This window comes from Euprymna scolopes, chromosome 36 (genome assembly GCF_053919585.1).
Source record: "Euprymna scolopes isolate OS-2025 chromosome 36, ASM5391958v1, whole genome shotgun sequence".
NCBI lineage: Eukaryota > Metazoa > Mollusca > Cephalopoda > Sepiida > Sepiolidae > Euprymna > Euprymna scolopes.
The window spans coordinates 79,917,524-79,937,565 of record NC_136517.1 but is presented as its reverse complement, the minus strand read 5'-3'; positions in this window follow the sequence as shown (position 1 = coordinate 79,937,565).

The following is a 20,042-nucleotide window of genomic DNA, read 5'->3' as shown; positions in this document are numbered from 1 at the left end:
GGAGTTCAGACGAGCACCTGCCATGGAAATAACGATAAAACAAGGATAGGCTCGCAACGTCTCTTCTGTGGGAGAGAGGTTGCAGGGTAGAGAAAAGGGCATCCCCCACTAAGCCACGAAGTCTATTTTGTACTCTGTCAAGGCAGGATAGGCTGTTTTTTTGCAGCTCCTGCCCAGATATGGCAGCAGTATTCCATCCTTGGACGATGTTATTTTTTTACGTGATTTTCCTACTCTGTTTCAATGTATGCTCTCTTAAGAACTTGTCTTCTGAGGAGTCCATGCATCTGGGATTGACATACAAACGTAGGCTGTTTTTCTTTCAACGAAACAGTCAATAGAAATGCACTGCAATATTTAATTAAGAGAAACTTGAATAATTCATAAATGAAATGTGATATTCTCTACTTATGTATGCTCTGTTTTTATATGTTAAAAAGCGTCAAACTTTCATCTTGAAAAAAAAAAATCTTATAAAGTGGGAAATATTTTCAAAAACATCTTCCCCCATATATATACATGTATATATATATAACATGTTCCTCCCCACACACACACATATATATATATATATATATATATATATATATATATATATATATATATATATACATACATGTTCCTCCCGATATATATATATATATATATATATATATATATATATACATGTTCCTCCCGATATATATATATATATATATATATATATATATATATATATATATATAACATGTTCCTTCCCATATATATATATATATATATATATATATATATATATATATATATTTAACATGTTCCTTCCCATATATATATATATATATATATATATATATATATATATATATATAACATGTTCCTTCCCATATATATATATATATTTATATATATACATATATAACATGTTCATCCCCATATATATATATATATATATATATATATATATGGGGATGAACATGTTATATATATATATATATATATATATATATATTTATATAACATGTTCCTCCCCATATATATATATATATATATATATGTATATATATATAACATGTTCCTCCCCATATATATATATATATATATATATATATATATATATGTATATATATATATATTTATATATATATGTATATATATATATATATATGTATATATATACATATATATATATATATATATATATATATATATATATATATATACATATAACATGTTCCTCCCCATATACAGGGTGTTTCAAAAGTCTTAGGAACATTACAACATATTTAAAATCGTTATGTTCCCAAAACATTTGAAACACCCTATATATATATATATATATATATATATATATATATATATATATATATATATATATATATATATATACTAGCATGGGTACCCAGCGTTGCCTGGGTTGACATGAAGTTCTGTTTCGAACACACCTGCTATATTAATAATTTTTTATAATGGTCAACACGGATACCCTCACAATTCAAAAAAAATTAAAGAACAAATAAAAACATGTAAATGTAATCGCCCCCAAAAAGAAGAAGTACCTTATACCCTCTCCACCAGAGATTTCGGCAGAATGGATAGAAATAGAAGAAACTTTTCTCCAGATATTGGTCACTGTAAAGAACCTCCCTAAAAATGAATAATTACAAATAAATCATTACACCTTTTGTTTCAATAAAAATAGTAGCGAGTGCCCGTGCGATCGCAAAAAATAAATTTAAAAAAATAGCCAAGTAGGTAAACACCTAAAAAAATGAAGATCTACCAAAAATTAATTCCAAAAACAATTAAATTAAATTTTTCGTCATTTCATTTTTCTAATGTAATCCTCCCCCTCCAAAATAAAAAAAATTGAATTTGTCAGATTTTTGGGTTCATTTTGTTTATAAAATTGTTAGGTGAAAGTACAGAATGGCGTCATAAAATTAATTAAATTTATAATTATTTTATGTTCCAAATGTAATTCCCGCCCACCACCAAAAAAAAAAACTGTATTTGCCATGTTTTGCACCATCCCTGATTCGCTAATAATGAAAAAATGCTAGAGATGATATGTCTCGTTGAACGCTTTGTGGCCAAAAAGTGGGTGCTAATTTTACGTTAAATTTATATAGAAAAGTGATCCCCCACTGTAAATATGTTAATTTGCTTTTTTTTTTTTTTCAAAATTTATTCTTTCATATTATTTATAAAGGCTGTTTGAACGTATAAGGTAAAAAAAGTAGGTCCTAATTTTTTTTTAGGGGTAAAACGACGCTGGGTCACGTCGTAAAAGTTTACCTTTTTCTTTTAATAAGAAATGTAAGTTTGTAATCGATGAGATTAACATAAAAAAAGAAAGAAAAATGTAAACTGTGGGATTCAGAGGGGGGGGCAGTAGGTTTTTTAGGTATTAAACGACGCTAGGTCACATTGTAAAAATTTACCGATTTCTGTATAGCTGTTTAAAAAATAATAACAACAAACAAATGATAGGTTCGGAAGATTTTAAGGGGCAAATAACTCTAAAACATTTTAAAAAATTCGATGTTGGAATAATAATTCCAAATAAATTAAATATGTTATCAATATTATTGTTTAAAATTTATTAAATAACAATTTTAAATAGAACACTTAAAACAATTCTCTCGCTAGAAACATTAATTAAGATACCGCTATTTAATATAATCGATTTTTCTTAATGTCATATGCAAATAACATGATCTCTTTATTGTATCTACTTTGCAAGAATGACACTATATATAGAAATAAATGAAAGCTTAAAGTAAGGAACCTTCTGTGTATATTAATCAAATTGTGAACAAACAAACAAATAGACAGGAATACGAATATATATATATATATATATATATATATATCTCCACGTATATGTTCGTATATTTTGGCAGCAAGTCATTATTTAAGCACGTCTGATCGAAAACGAGAGCGTTATTCTTTTTTTTTCCGATGTTTTTGGATAGCTTTTCAATTCGCTGGGAGATTTTTTTTATATTTCAGCTGACATGTTCTTTATTATGGCACCCAAAAGAATACGACTGAACAAACAACTTTTCTGCACCATAATATACAACATGCCAGTTGAAATAAAAAGGGCCGCTTGGCGAATTGAAAAGATATATTAAAAAAATCGGGGGAAAAATACCAACCACACACACACACACACACACACACACATATATATATGCAAACATATATATTTATCTCCATATCTACATCTACATATATATATATAAATCTAATCTAATATATATATATATATATATATATATATACACGCAACAACATATATGCACATATACACACATATACACCTAAACACACGCATATATATACACATTTACATACATATATACGTATACATATGTAAACATGTATCATACATATACACATATATGCATATACATATATAGATACATTAACATATACATGCATATAAATATATGCATACATATACATATGTACGTGTATAGACATACGTATGTATATATACATATATATGATATAAAGCTCTGTGTGTGTGTGTGTGTGTGTGTGTGTGTGTGTGTGTGTGTGTGGTCACGAATAGGCTCCTATATGGTTGACTATTTTAAAAAACTGATTACATATAATGATAGAAGATGTATCGAGACACAGGAATGGATATGTTTGATCTGGCAGAACGGTGGTTCATTATAATTATGGGGTCTGCATTCGCGCCTGGTTCACAAAGTATGGAAATAAAAAATTAAAAAAAAAAAAAAAAAGCGTTTACAAGTTTTTTATATAGATGTACATAAGAATACTTTGATAAGTATGTTTTAACTTAAATAGGGATGGTATAATAAAATTGTGGGGTCTGCGTTCGCGCCTGGCCTCCATAGAATGGAAATAGGCACAAACTTTAATAAAGACTTTTCATATCTCTCTGCGTAAGTATACTTTGATAATTATGTTTGAGGTTGAAGAAATATGGTATAATAAAATTATGGGGTGTTCGTTCGCGCCTAACCTCCATAGAATGGAAATATGTCACAAATTTTAACAAGGTTTTTTAATATAGATCCACAGAATATTGTGATAAGTTTTTCAGGTATTTTATTTTTACTTTCATCATATTTTGCTTTGGTTTTGATACCCTCAAATTCAACCCAAATTTACAACCCTTCCTTTTCATAACCTATCATACTTTCATAAATCAGAGTCCATTTTCTGTAGACTGTTTTTGAACCTAGTCAACGACGGGTACTTTTGCTAGTATATATATATCGCGTCAGATGTGTATCTATAGTAAAACAGAGAAGAGAGAGAGGGAGAGACAGAGAAGGGTGAGAAAGAGGAGGATTAACACAGTATTTGATGAGATATTACTGAACAGGTGCACAATGTACGCCACGTGACAGTGGTACGCACTGTCATCGCCGTGGGAGTTATTTTCAGAGTTCCCCTTCTCTCCAAGATTAGTGTCGCTACCGATGCTTAAGAGTCTAGTCTACCGTTACATTTCTTACCCCAGGGGTGACTCCCGAAGCTTGCGATTAGACGAGACGCAATGTTTAAGCTTCAGATATCCGTAAACACTTATGTCTGCGTGTTTCTCTTTATTTTTGGGTCATGCTCACAAAAAAAAAAGACTTAAAATTTTTTTTATTATTATTACATTTTCACCCCAAACAAGGCACATTGCCACTTTGATGTAGGGGGCTACTATCAGGGACATAAGCTACAGGGGTACTATGTGGGGAGTTGGGCAGCAAGATTTCGGTTCACGTTACAGTTCAACTTCTGCATGTCAGTACAGTTGGGGAAGCAGGAACACGGAAGGGAATTCCAAAGTCTAGTGGGGAAGAAACTACTGGTGTAGCTTTCTTACATCTAGGGATCTCAACTGTGAAGGGGTGGGATTTTGCGTGCGATTTTTCTGCTTGTCGGGTTTGTCGAGGGTATTTACGTCGAGGGGGTACAAGTGCTTGCAGTTCGTCGGAGCATTCACCGTTAAAGTACTTGTAGAACAGGCAAAGGGATGCTACGTTTCATCGATGGGACAGCGGCTGAAGTTTAGATGACAGTTCAGGACCTATTAGGTTGGCGACTCTCTTTTGAACTTTGTCTAGGAGTGAGAGACTAGTAGCAGATGCACCAGCCCAAATATGACAACAATACTCCATACATGGGCGAATGGTGGCCTTATAGAGGTACAGGATACTTTCAGATGTTAATAGCTTTCTAGCCCGGTAGAGAGAACCTACCTTTTTCGCAGTGGTCCTGGCAATGCTCTCAATGTATTTTTTCCAACTCATGTTTCCTGTGAACGTTAGGCCGAGGAGTTTAAAAGATGTACTTTCAGATAAAGAGTCATTGGCCATTGCCATTGCTGGTAGAGAAGGTTTCTTGTAGTGATTGAAGGAAACAAGTTTAGTCTTGGCAGCATTGAATATGACCATCTATTTTTATCCCCATTCCACTACAGATTGAAGGTCATCCTCTAGTGTTTCTGCCATTTCTTTAGATATGTGTTCATTTATTTTCCTGTCGTGTCAGTTAGAGAGCGTGGTGTCATGAACATGTACACCCATCTCACAGACAATTTTGTCTGGGAGGTCATTTATGAATATTAGGAATAATTGAGGTCCAAGGATAGACCCCTGAGGCACTCCCGCATTTATATCATATTGTTTAGATGTACGACCATCGAGGACAACCTGGACTTTTCTCTTATCTAAGAAGGTTTTAATTATGTTAAGTATTCTTCCAGTGATAACGTATGATCTGATTTTCCTGAGAAGACCTTTATGCCATACCCTGCTGTGTCAAGTTAATATTTTATGCGTTCTGAGATTACAGTTAGGATGTCTGCAGTGGAACGGGCTTGCCTAAATCCATATTGTTGGTCGGTCCGAAGTTTAGCATCTGTAAGGTGATGGACTAGAGCTTGGTTAATTATGGACTCAAATATTTTGGCGAAAAGTGGGAGGAGGCTAATGGGGTGGTAATTTACTGGGTCAATTCTTTCGCAAGAATTCTTGAAAACTGGTACCACAGAAGCAGTTTTCCAGCAGGCAGGAAAGCAAGGTTCATTAAGGCATTTGTTGTAAAGTTTGGAGAGAACTGGAGCTACTTTAGCGGAGCACTTTTTTACTAGCACAGCCTGGTTGAGATCAGGTCCACATGTTCTTGAAGTGTCAACATTTTTATGATAGCATGCACCTGAGAAGGGGTAATTTTCAGATCGTCTAGTGTGGCGTCTGTTCGCAAAGGAAAGTCAGGGAGGGGGTAGTTAGCAGGGTGCAGTGTGGAGTTGGAGGCAAATCAACTGGCAAGCATGTTAACCTTCTCGGTTGCTGAGTAAACAACCTCATGATTCTTGGACAGTGGGGGAATTGTTGATTGCCCATTATTTACTACACTATTGTAGATTTTCCAGAAGTCACGGGTTCCTAATTTCTGTGCTACATTCATAATTTAGTGAGAGTACGAAGACTGTATTGACATCGGGGAGGTTTATTATCACCCAAATTCCAGCGAAAACGAAATGTCGTGGCCGCAAGAAATTAATGACATAAATTTATTTCAAAGCTTTCCGAAAGAGGTGGGACATACTGGAAATCTGTGGAGAGTTATTGCCACTCACTCGCCAAAGAAACACCGACGATTAATAGCAGTAAAGCAATCATCAATCTTTGTAAAACTTATAATTTGTCAATAATAATAATAATAATTATAATGATAATAATAATAATAATCTATATATTAATAGGATAGCGCATGTGTTATTTATTTTGTGTGTCACGCTTACATCCGAGTGACTGTTGTTTTATTGTTCCGGACTTCTATTTTTTGTAATAAATAATTTTACTAAGAATTCTTCATAAGTTTTAGTTTCGGTTTCGATTATAGTTGATGCACTCAAGTCATATGGATATATATATTTTTTTATTTTTGAAATCGCAACTTTATAATATATAAAAATCGATAGAACATTAACTCTATAATAATATATACGAAATCTGCATGAATTAAAATACCATATTTAAATGTAATTTTCGACCGGGCGACACCAGGCATCCCTGCTAGCTTAGATAAATACTTTTGTAGTTTTCACCAAAGAGCTACAATAATATATATTGGCTTTCAGGCCAAGATCAAAGTGTAGTATCTGTTCCAGCAGATACTGCAAGCAAAGACCCTATGTGGGGGCGACTCCACAGATAAGACCTTGGTCAATGTAGGGGCAACCCTTCATACCAATTGTCACTATCCAGCTCCCCTACTCCCCGGGGAGTTGGTCCCCATTTCCCCTTCACTCCTCACATTAAAAATCGGCCTTGTTTGCTCGGTGGGGGAGCAAATAAATACCTGGTCAAGATCAAAGTGTAGTATCTGTTCTTCAAATGCTGCACTTCCATTTCTTGTTCTCTTTCGGTGGAGGAGCAGTCCTTCACAACTGAGACAATTTTTTTATTTTTGTACCTTTTCTCCGCGTTAAAAAACGACCCTGGTGTCTAACTCTGTCCTGGGGGGAGGGATTGTAAATAGGTACAATAATATCAGGGCGTCTCCATTTACACTGAACATCTACAGAATGCCAACGTCAATATATTACATATGAATGAGTTCCCTGTGGAATTTCCACAGGTTCCGCTCGTAACTACAATAACAACAATAATAATAATAATAATAATAATAATAATAATAATAATAATAATAATAACAACAATAATAATAATAATAATAATAATAACAACAATAACAATAATAATAATAATAATAATAACAATAACAACAATAACAATAATAATAATAATAATAACAATAACAACAATAATAATAATAATAATAATAATAATAATAATCCTGTCAAATCGTAGACTTTACTGTTCCAACTGACCACAGGGTGAATATCAAAGAAAAGGAGAAACGGAACAAATACACAGAGCCAGCCAGATAGCTGAAAGGGATATGGAAGATGAAGAAAATCAAAATAATACCTATAATAGTAGGAGCACTAGGAACAATCCCGAAAAACTTTGTAAAAAGAATGGGAGAAATTGGAATCAGAGAAATGACTGAAAGAATACAATGAACAACAATAATGAAAACAGCTGAAATATTAAGGGAAATCCTTGAATGTGGAAACTAACAGACACGAACCACTAGCGTAGACCAGAGAAACTGCTACAAAGACAAAACGTGAAGCGCTACATGGAAGCTGCATATCTATAAGGTCACTAACCTCACCCCATCCCCCATTATCACATCACTGCCCCCCCCCAAAAAAGAGTAAGACCAAATGTTTAAGTAGTCAAGGAGGAAGGAAAGACCGAGGAGTTAGCACTGACCAGACCTCCACTGTATAAGTACGAAGAGTACTGGGATCCTGGGCAGGCTTATTGCTACTCAAAGTCCAGTAAAGACCAATGGCCGCTACCAACGAGAAATCGATGACAAGCAGCTGGTGCGATAATGCAAATTTATTTGTAAATGTTATCTAAAGAGATGGAGAGTACTGGAAAATTTGGGGGGACTTGTTATCGCTCAGCTTCCAGGGAACACCACAGACCGATGACCTGTGTGAAAGCTCCTTGAGAGCCCATAATAATAATACGTAAAACGTAAAACAACAACAACAACAACAACAACAACAATAAAATAATAATGAAACATAATCTGGACACATACGTTAACAAAGATTATTAATTTCAAACTGAAATAAATTCCTGTAGCATAAAATTTCAATTCACAGGTCGCTGGCTTCCCTTAATAAAAAAAAGTCACTGCAATAAGCAAGATAAAAACGAATAGAAGAGGATAGGAAAGTTGAAATGTGACTCCCAGAGAGAGGCTCACGAAAAAACATGTAGAACTGAAGCAAAAAAAAAAAAAACAGATAGCAGCAAAAAAGACAGATTAAGACGATATATATATATATATATATATATATATATATATATATATATATATATATATATATATACATATATATATATATACTTGTTTATTGTTATATAAACATGGTCACATCTTGCTACTACAAATAGCCACTTGTTTCAATCAAACAACAGATATCATCAGGCAGCGACTTGACTATTCAAAAGATTGAACTTTTGAATAGGCAAGTCGCTGCCTGATGATATCTGTTGTTTGATTGAAACAAGTGGCTATTTGTAGCAGCGGGATGTGAGCATGTTTATATATCAATAAACAAGTATTATCAGCTCTTTTTATTGAGCACTATCTAACAACCTCGTTGAATTCATTAGTCCATTACTTTTGAATAAAAAAACCCGAGTATATATATATATATATAAAAAAAATATGAATATATATATAAATATATATATAAATATAAATATATATATATAAATATAAATATATATATAAATATAAATATATATATATATAAATATATATATGCATATATATATATATATATATATGTATATATATATATATATATATATATATATATATATATATATATATATATATATACAAATTGCAACAGTGCAAGCAAAACAGGAAAAGCAAATTTTATCAAAATGTAAATGGACGAAATACAAAAACAGAACAACCGATATTATCCCATTGACTACTGTACACTCAATAACCCTTATCCTCGAATTGCCTCCGGACCTTGATAAGTGTAAGAGAAAACCTGGGACCGACAGAAAGAAACCGCTACTGCAGTAAGATTTGGGAAGAGCGTCAAGAACACAATAGATATGCCGAATAATTGCAAGAAATGAAAAAAAAGTTTCAGCAAATCGAAGAAAGGAAAGAGAATGATATCAGCAAGGAAACCCCCAAGACAACACTACTAAATATGGAAAAATGGGGTGAATCGGATCACGACGGCATACACGCATACTACTTTAAAAAAAATGATTCATAACATTACATGAAAAACTAATCCAGAACTTTATCCAGGAAGCAGATGTACCAGAATGGATACCCAAAGGTAACATTATGCTGGTGCAAAAAGACACAGTAACTACAGACCTATAACATGCTTGTCTACAATGTGGAAATCATTGACAGTACAATTGAGAGAACAAATCTACCATTTTTTTTTTCACAATTCACAGAAAGGAAGCTAAAAAGGAAAAAGAGGAACACATGGCCTACTATACATAGATAAAAAGATCCTGTAGGAGGCAAAAAGTAGAAAAGGAACATAGCCATGGCATGGATCGACAACAAGAAAGCGTAAGACATGAATAATAGAATGGCTTAGAATTTGCAAAATATCAGGCTTATTAATAAACTTATCAAAAGGGCAATAGCATATGCAATTGTTGTCAAAGAAAGTAGAGATTACTGTGGAACCTGTCATCACTCAGACTCCGAGAAACACCATTTCATTATTATCAGTGAGTAATCCCTGATGATGACTTGTGTAAGAATTCCTAGTGAGTACGTGTAATATTGATACAAATCTGAATAGCTCAAATAAAACAGGAGTTGCGAAAACAATAAAAGGCGTTTTATAAAACCTTAAGTGAAGAACAAAAGCTAAGACAACTGGAGTTGACAGAATCAAGGCACTTCTAGGGCAGCATGTGGGGAAAAGGACAAAATCACAAAAGAAAAGTCGAATCATTTAAAAATAATAACTTCAAGAAATTTTAAGAATAACTAAAAATAATAAAGAAACATCCGACGACTTTAAGAAAAATGATACACACCAGACCGCGACTAATACAAGCATCCAATACCAAATAAAAAAAGTAAATTGAAAACGGTTTTCTGTTAGGAAATAAAGCGGATTGGGACCTAAAATACAGAATTGATATCTCTAAAAACAAGATAGACTTCCGCTACAAAACAGAAAATTCATTCCCTTAACCCTAACCCTAACACAGAACTGGCGTACCGGCATCGAATACTGCTAACATGCGTATTTACAATAATCCCTTAAGTAATCCAATTTATCAAATTTCCACTACTAACGATTATTACGATGTTGTCCCATTGACTACTTTGCACTCATTAACCCTTATCCTCGAGTGGCCTCTGGGCCTTTCTGTCAAATAGCGATGAAAAAGAAAATAAGGAGGTAAAACCATAGCGATATGTCAGAAAGAAGTTTTTAGTATTAAAAAAAAAATGCTGATTTGGACCTAAAAAAGCACAATTGATATTTTTTAAAAGCAAGATCGACTTTTACCATTCTACAAAGGTACTATTGTCTTTCGTCTTGGGCAAATGACACAGCAAAGACAACTGTGATGTTTCGTCATAATTTCAGCTGACTTGTTGCACAAGTTACGGCAAAACAACCCCGTTGTAAATGGCCACCCAAAAACAGACAGCTGGTCTTTCCTTCCTTGATTATACATATCAGTTCTATTCAGAGAGGCTCTAACACAGACGAGAGAGAGAAAAAAATCAACTAGTGGGATAGGACAAATGACGTAAAAAAAAAGAGCGGGATATAGCGCGAACGATGGAAAAGATAAAGGAGAGAGGAAAGTGGAGACCAAACAGATAGAGAAAGGATATATATATATATATATATATATATATATATATATATATATATATATATAGAGAGAGAGAGAGAGAGAGAGAGAGAGAGAGAGAGAGAGAGAGTAAGTTATAAAATGTATATGGCGATTAAGCTACACTGAATATTCCGCGTTTCATCCACTCTAGGATTCTTCAGGCTTATACGCATAAGCCTGAAGAATCCTAGAGTGGATGAAACGCGGAATATTCAGTGTAGCTTAACCGCCATATACATTTTATAACTTACTAACTAGCTCTACCTACGTATTGAGCACTTTTGAAGTAAATACTTAAAGTTTACGCATAAATCTATACTTTCGTATATTAATTTTATGTGAGTAAATTAAGTAGCTATATATATATATATATATCATATATATATTATATATATTATATATTATATATATGTTATATATATTATATATTATATATATGTTATATATATTATATATATGTTATATATATTATATATATGTTATATATATTATATATATGTTATATATGTTATATATATTATATATATGTTATATATATTATATATATGTTATATATGTTATATATATTATATATATGTTATATATATTATATATATGTTATATATTATATATATGTTATATATATATTATATATATATTACATATATTATATATATTATATATATGTTATATATATTATATATATATTACATATATTATATATATTATATATATGTTATATATTATATATATATATATATATATATTGCATATATTATATATATTATATATATTATATATATTATATATGTATTATATCCAAGAAGGAAAGTTTTTATTTCACATATGTGTATTTCCATATAGGACTAAAGCTGAATTAAAAAGTCACCTACATGCACACAGACGCACAACCCTTAACTGAAGAGATGGCAAACTTCTGTCAAAGTAGCAAAAATCATATATATATATATATATATATATATATATATATATATATATATATATATATATATTAAACTATGTATATATAAAAAAAATTCTTTCAGATAGTTCATATTAATTTTTATAAGACCATTTTTTCAAACTAAAATAAAGTTCAATATTTAAACTTTTTTACAAATGACCGATTATTTACAACAGCGCTATAGATAATTAAAATGGCAGATCAGATACAGAAACACGTGTAAGACTTTTTGCTCCGACGTTGACATTAAATGACACTTATGATATTCGCGTTAAAAAGGGGAGCTGTCGGTGGTTTTGCAACTTGAGTGTTCCCAGTTTTTTTCCATAAAAATCACTTTCATTTAGGATGTTGGCAACCTTCACGTAGTCCCTCCCGTAAGTACCCGATATCTTTCCGGAAGGTACGGAAATGTCAAGAATAGAATCTTCAGATTCATACTGTAACAGAACGCGGACGCGCGTATGCAAATGCATGCGAAATGACGTCACTGTAAGCAAAAGACTATAAAAAGGGAAGACATGTGGGAGACGTGGCGGGAGAGTGAGGAAAGACACTGCATACGTGTGTCAACGTGGGTAACGTTACAATACGTGATGGCGGCATTAGCCTTAAAAGGCCATAACGTCCTTTCATTGTAAATGTTCGCAAATGTTCGCACCCAATGCGCTAAAACCAGTCATATCTTGCAATTCTGAATTTTTTTTTTTTTACATGCGACGTGAATGTTTGTGTTATGTTGATTAATCGGACTATTATTCTCATCTTGGGTGTTATTGGCACAACGTTTTGATCGCTGCAACCTGCGACCTTCTTCGAGAACATGCGTATTTTCCTACTAAGGGGGAAAAAAGGTTGGCTCTGCATTACAAGAATTCGAACCGTTTGTTTGAGGGTGGGTCCGTAGATCATAAAAAAGGTTCAATCTTCAGGGGTCACTAAGATATTTTTAACGGTTTTCCTATGACTCAATTTTTCGGCATATCTATACTAATTGTAAATATTGTTTAAAAAAGTGTTTTACGAAATAAAACACAGGATCAATTACGAAAACTAAACAAAATAAATTTAGGCCCATAAAAATTGCAACACTTTTTAAAGCTGAATAGTTGAAATAATTTTTAAAAAAATTGTTATTATGATGGACACTCCCGGCGATTTTGACAAATGAGCGTCTCAAAAAAAAAAGAAAAAAAGAAAAAAAAAAGATTAATTTCAGTTTCGGTGTTTCTGTCTTTCACGGGACTTGAGCCCCGCCAGTGGCTTGCAGATGTGACCACAAGCCATGCACGAAAATGTATTTAATGAAGTGTCACGTGGTCTGGCAACCAATTCTTTCCTCATTTCTTCTCTGAGTTTTTGTACTCTTCCTAATTCAAAGACTTTTAAAGCATTGTGACATGTCAGTCTTCATTTTGTTCCCTGTCTGAAGCAGTGTGCTCAAAAGTTGAGAGTTAGATGTTAGCTGTTGTCAGATTGTGGCTGAGCTAATCCTTGTACCTCAACAATGGACAGCCAACATGTATTTTACCTGACTGAAGCTGACTGTACAAAAGTGGTTTAGGCCTTCTATCATCACGCATTCTGATTACGTGTCCGGTTCAACGTAACTGACACTGTATAAGAAAATGTTCAATTCCACTGATATCACACTTTTATAAGAGATCAGCATTTGTCACCTTGTCCTTCAGGGTAAATCCACATATTGTGCGAAGGCAGTGTCTATGAAATACGTCCAACTGCATAATATGCGATCGGTTAGGGTTCAAGCCCTAGCAGCGTACAAAAGAGTTGTCAACTCCTGGTGAAAATGAACAAACGGTGCAGTTTTAGGTCTTAAAATAGGTAAATTTGAGCTCTGTACCATGCAAAAAAAAAGAAAGGACTAAGTCTATGTAGCTCCCAAAGTCCCCAAAGTTTTAACATATAAAAATTTGAGTTCAGCATCATGCAAAACTGCTAAATCGACATACACAGAAAATTTTGGACAGTCCTCAAAATGGAGTGTTTTTATTAGTCCTAAAAGAAACCCTGGGGCACATCCCAGAGAAATCGCGAAGTATAGACAAACAAAATTATATAGAAATCAGTTAGTTACAACTTTTCAGAAAGTTTTATAAAAATTCAAGCCATCAATTTTTTTTTTTTAATAAGCACAAAAGTGTCAATTTTTGCAATTTTAACCCGAAGGGCATACCTAGTGGGCGGGGGGGGGGAGGTCTCGGAAAATCCGTTCTGTTATTTTTTTTTTACTCATATCATGTTTAATGTTAAAAAATTCCGAGGCGTAGTTATTGAGAAAATGCGGGCAGACGAACAGACAAGGGTGCATTTACAGCTTCACCCTCCGTTTTGTCGGGAGACCAATAAATGGAATAATATTCCGACGCTCAGATACGATGGGCATCAAAACAGTTCCTCACCCTCCCTAGTCCAGACTTTTGGTTGTTCCATAAGCGCAAGGAAAACCGTAGAGCCTGTCGCTACGAGACAATTGAGGAGAAATCTTTTTTCGCAAATATTACGCAAGTATAAATCATGTAGAATATCTGCATGAATATAATTACACATAATAGTTAACTAAAGATGATCCTCCCATAAGAAAACCGAAAAAAAAAACTAATAGGGAATTAATTAAAATGAATGTTTAAGAGAGTGCTCAATACAGAAGTAGAGCAAGTTACATTTGTCTTTACATGAGCAGTAGTTTGTTGCTACACAGTCATGAGCATGTTTCGGTCTACCAGTATTTACCAACTAGAGATTAGGGTTGTTGCCTGATGAGGTCTCCTGTTGGTAAATACTGGTAGACCGAAACGTGCTCATGACTGTGTAGCAACAAACTACTGCTTATGTTTCTTATAAATCGGTCAGTTTAGCTCTTATGCACTGATCATCGTATTATGATTAGATCACTCTGACTGACGTAAAAACATTTTAAAATAAAATGTTTAGATTTCAACAGTATCTTATGCAGTTTACTGTAGCCGAGTGGATACGGCCTTTGCTAATGGAGCCAGAGATGACTCGTGTTGCCGGCTTCGAATCTATCGACTGGTGTTAACTATGACATCTTGCACTGAAGATTCCTGAAAGGATGAAACACTAGTGCCTGTGGGTATTTAATAATTATTATAGTAAATAATTTATATATGCATATATAAATAATTATATTTTACTATAATAATTAAATACCTACAGAAACTAGTGTTTCATCCTTTCGGGAATCTTCAGTGCAGGGTGTCAAGATTAACACCAGTCGATAGATTCGACGCCAGCAACACGAGTCATCTCTGGCTCCATTAGCAAAGGCCGTATCCACTCGACTACCATTTACCGCGTGAAATAACGTTGAATTTAAACATTTTAATTTTTAAATATTCTTTACGTCAGAACAGTGATCTAATCGTTATACGATGATCTATGCATAAGAGCTAAATTGACCGACTTAATTCAACTGAATGTGCTTAACGATAAGAAACGAGTTTCTTAAAGGGGCTGTCGTGTGTGTGTGTATATATATATATATATATATATATATATATATATATAGTAATTTATAAAATATATATGGCGATTAAGCTACACTGAATATTCTGCGTTTCATCCACTGTAGGATTCGTCAGGCTTATGTGCGAATTCTGTGGTTGCTTCTTGTTTTTATATATGTTGAGGATTTCTAGTGAGCCAATCAGCTTTCTAGTATCCACCGCGCCCCTTCCTATCAGCCAATGGGCATGCATTTTATCGAACAAATGATCTGTTTTAGAACTAGGTTAGTGGTTTAAGGTAGATCTTTTCCCTCTTTTTTATACATATATATATAAATATACTTATGTGTACACACATACATGCACATATATATACATATATATATACATATATGTGTGATCGTTTATGTATATTCATGTTTGTTTAATTTATTTATTTGTTTGTTTTCTATTGTTATTGTTAGTTTTAAAGCTATTTTGTATCGCTATCCTAGAGTAAGTTTTATTTTGTGAACACAGTTGTTCGCTATTTCTCGTCTACAGTTTAATAGATTTTGAGGTTCTTTAAAGTACAGGATAGCAAATTTTTCATGGAGGCATAATTTACATGGGTCGTCTAAATGTCTGCACGTGGTAGCTTGTCTTATTATTTTCCATTCGACTACCGGCGAATGTCCGCTTTCTTTGAGTTCCCAGTATTTGTTCGCTAGTGTTGTTTTTATACGGTGTTTTTTTTTATTTTTGAATGTACTTTTGTGGTCATAGTATCGGGTTTTGAAATCTAATGAAGTCATGCCTATGTAATATTTCTTGTTATTCGGGTTTTCTTTCGCAAATATTGTTGCTTGATAAACTACACTTTTTGCTAGACATTTATTTTGGGCTGGGCAGAGTGTGCGGTGTCTACAATTGCATTTATCTTGTTCGTTATTAGTATTTTTATTTATGGTATGGTTATTCTTGTCCGGGGTTGGTTTGTTATTATTATTATTGTTATCATTATTATTATTATTATTATTATTATTATTATTATTTCTGCTAGTGTTGGTTTTATTTCTGTCATGGTGTCTACTTTTTATTTTGTTGTTGTTTACATTGTTTTCATTTAGTATTTTGTTATTATGTGCTTTAATTATCATCTCTAAATTTTCGCAACAACTGTAAGATAACTTCAAGGTATTTTTATTGAAGATTTTGTGTAAGGGGTTGGTTGCGGGAAAGTGTTTTTCAATAAGATCTAGAAATTTCTTGCCAAGTTTTGTTTTGATGACACCCAAGTCCTATATTTAGTTTGGATCTCACATCTATATATTAGGTTCAATATAATAATCGATAAAGAATTGTCTCTATTATAATAATACGTAATTTGTATTAAGTAAAATATATTTATGCGTATTTTACGACCGGGCGGCCTGCTAGTAAAAAAAAAAAAAAAAAAGAAAAAAAGAAAAAAAAAAAGAAAAAAAAGAAAAAAAAGGAAAAAAAGGAAAAAAAAGAAAAAAAAGAAAAAAAAAGAAAAAAAGGGGGAACAAAAAACAAGAATTCTTTTAATACTGAAACCCAGACATGTCTTTATTAAGCAATTTATTACACAATTTCATGAGAACTTTTTAGACAGTGTAGCTTTTCAAATTATTTTTATTGCGCGCGTGTGTATATGTGTGTGTGTGCGTGTGTGTGTGCGTGTGTATATTAAAATGGAGGTTGATTCTTGGCGTCTTCAAATTGTCATCATTATTGGAAATAAAACCTCACTCCTTGGGGCTTCTTCCTGGGTTAATGCGATGCCTGTCAGTGGTCGTTTATTCGTCATTCCTCGAAGTTAGATGTTAGATCAACTGGTAAAATCCAATAGTTTATTAAAAAAAATAATAAATAAATAAAATAAAAAAAAAATCACTCCAGGTTTGCGATTTTTGGTGCCAAAAGTCGGCATGAATTTAAAATTCAAATCCAAAATTTCAGATTGTTCTCTCTGAAAAGTCAGAGCCACATTTACATGAAAAAAATTTCGATGAAAAACACACACACATACACACGGAATCATTAGAAACGAATTCATTTTTGGTAAATTTTGAAGCCTTAACCCTGGCTTCTTCCTCTTAAACATATAATTGAAATTTTACTCTTCGAAGTTGGAGGATTACGTTGGAATAACCCCGAAAAGTATATATAGAATACTAATTACTTCCTACACTGCTGATTGCAGAAACACTAGTGTCTGTAGCTATTCTTAATTATAACGATTAGCCTCTTTAAGACTTGCCCCTGCCTGGGGAAACAAAACAAAAAGGCAATCAACTAACTATATACAACGTTGACGACTGAAATAAAACACTGTTGGAAACCCATACCATATACGTCATGGTAACATATATTGGGGAGGGGCGTAACAGCATTTTGTATGATTTTATTTTTAAATCATTATCAAAACTTTAAATATTTAGGTGTCAATTCACGGCCATTTTTCTTGTGCTTACCTAACGCATAATACTATATGCTTTTCGAACCGAATAAAAGTTTTAAAGTGAGTAAACCCACTTTTTTTTTTTTTTAAGAAAGGTAGATTTGTCCTTTTGGAAAAATTTATTTTTAAATGGTTAATGTTTTAGCCAATTTATCAGATATTTGTGGATTGTAAAACATACCCTTATTTTTGGTTCTTATTCATTTTGCGATAAACAAAAATGAAGGAAAAACTTTATTTTGTACCTATTTGAATAAAGATTGTGTATACGAAAAATCAGATACATTTTTCAAGTAGCTTCGATTTTTATGTTTTTTTAAACAAACAAATCTGATATTTTTACCGATAAGTTGCAGACGATGCCATATTTCTTTAGAACATAAGGGGAGGTAATCAGTGATTATTTTAAGTTTCCATATGCATTAGGTTTATCTGTCCTTGTCCACTGATTTGTTGATTTTATTTTTTTATCCTGATTCAACCAGAATAAAATTGATTTTCGTGAACAAAACAGAATGCTTGATCAAATTACGTGAAAAAATTAGAAGAAAAAAAGTAGCCGACATGTCTCGTTACATCTTTGAAGTCTCGATAATCACTTAAAAAATAAATAAAACAAAACCGTGGTAGAAACCTATCCAATATAAGTTACCTTGACATTTATTGGGTGGGTTTGATTTTTTTTCTTCCTTTTTTTTTTTAAAGTTTTTGTCAAGACTTTCAAAACATAGCGACCATTTTTTTTGTTCTACGGTAGCGCTAAATATTACTTGTTTTTCGACCCGAATAAACATTTTACATTAAATAAAAACACTAAAAACTTATCAAGGAAAGTAGAAAAGTAACATATTGCCTTTGATAACATTTTTTTTTATAATTGCTGATAATTGTGGCCTGGTAGACCAACACAAAACCTACATTAAAAAAACAAAAAGCGACTTGTTTTCTAGCGGTTTTCAGATGTGCTGAAAACAAATATCGCATTTAAAATTGGATCCACTGACTAATTTGCACGATATTAAAAAAGTACTTTTCAGCATGTTTAATGGAGTAATGTTATGCGGCTATGTTTGTCCATACTTGTAAATTTTTACATGGTTTCTACTTTAATATTTTCTTTTAAAATGACGACTTTGATACGTTTTCAGGTATGCTGAAAACGAATATCGCATTTTATTTTCCGGATATTAAGCAGTGTAATTCTTTGTTATAAATGTTGGCCATTGTTGTACGCGCAAGCGTGCATATATATAAAGATTAACTCTTCCTTATCTTAAAAATTTATAACGTCGTTTCTGTTTTGAACAAATATGGCCACTACTGCGTCACATTTACGTGAAGCGTGCGGAAAAGTATCTTCTCAGTATCGTTGCCGGACCAAATTTTAAAAGCGATATTCGTTTTCAGCACACCCGAACTCCCAAAGAAAACAAGTTTTTTTTAAGGTAGGTTTTGTGTTTGTCTACCAGACCACAATTTATACATACATATATATATATATATATATATATATATATATATATATGTATGTATATATATATATATATATTTTTAACAATATTTTCGTACCTCTATAGTAATACAAACCCATATTTACTTTTATCCCTTTTTTCTTTTTTTTTTCTTATTTTTTGTTAGCTATTGTAAATAATGCCTGCACAGTAAAACAT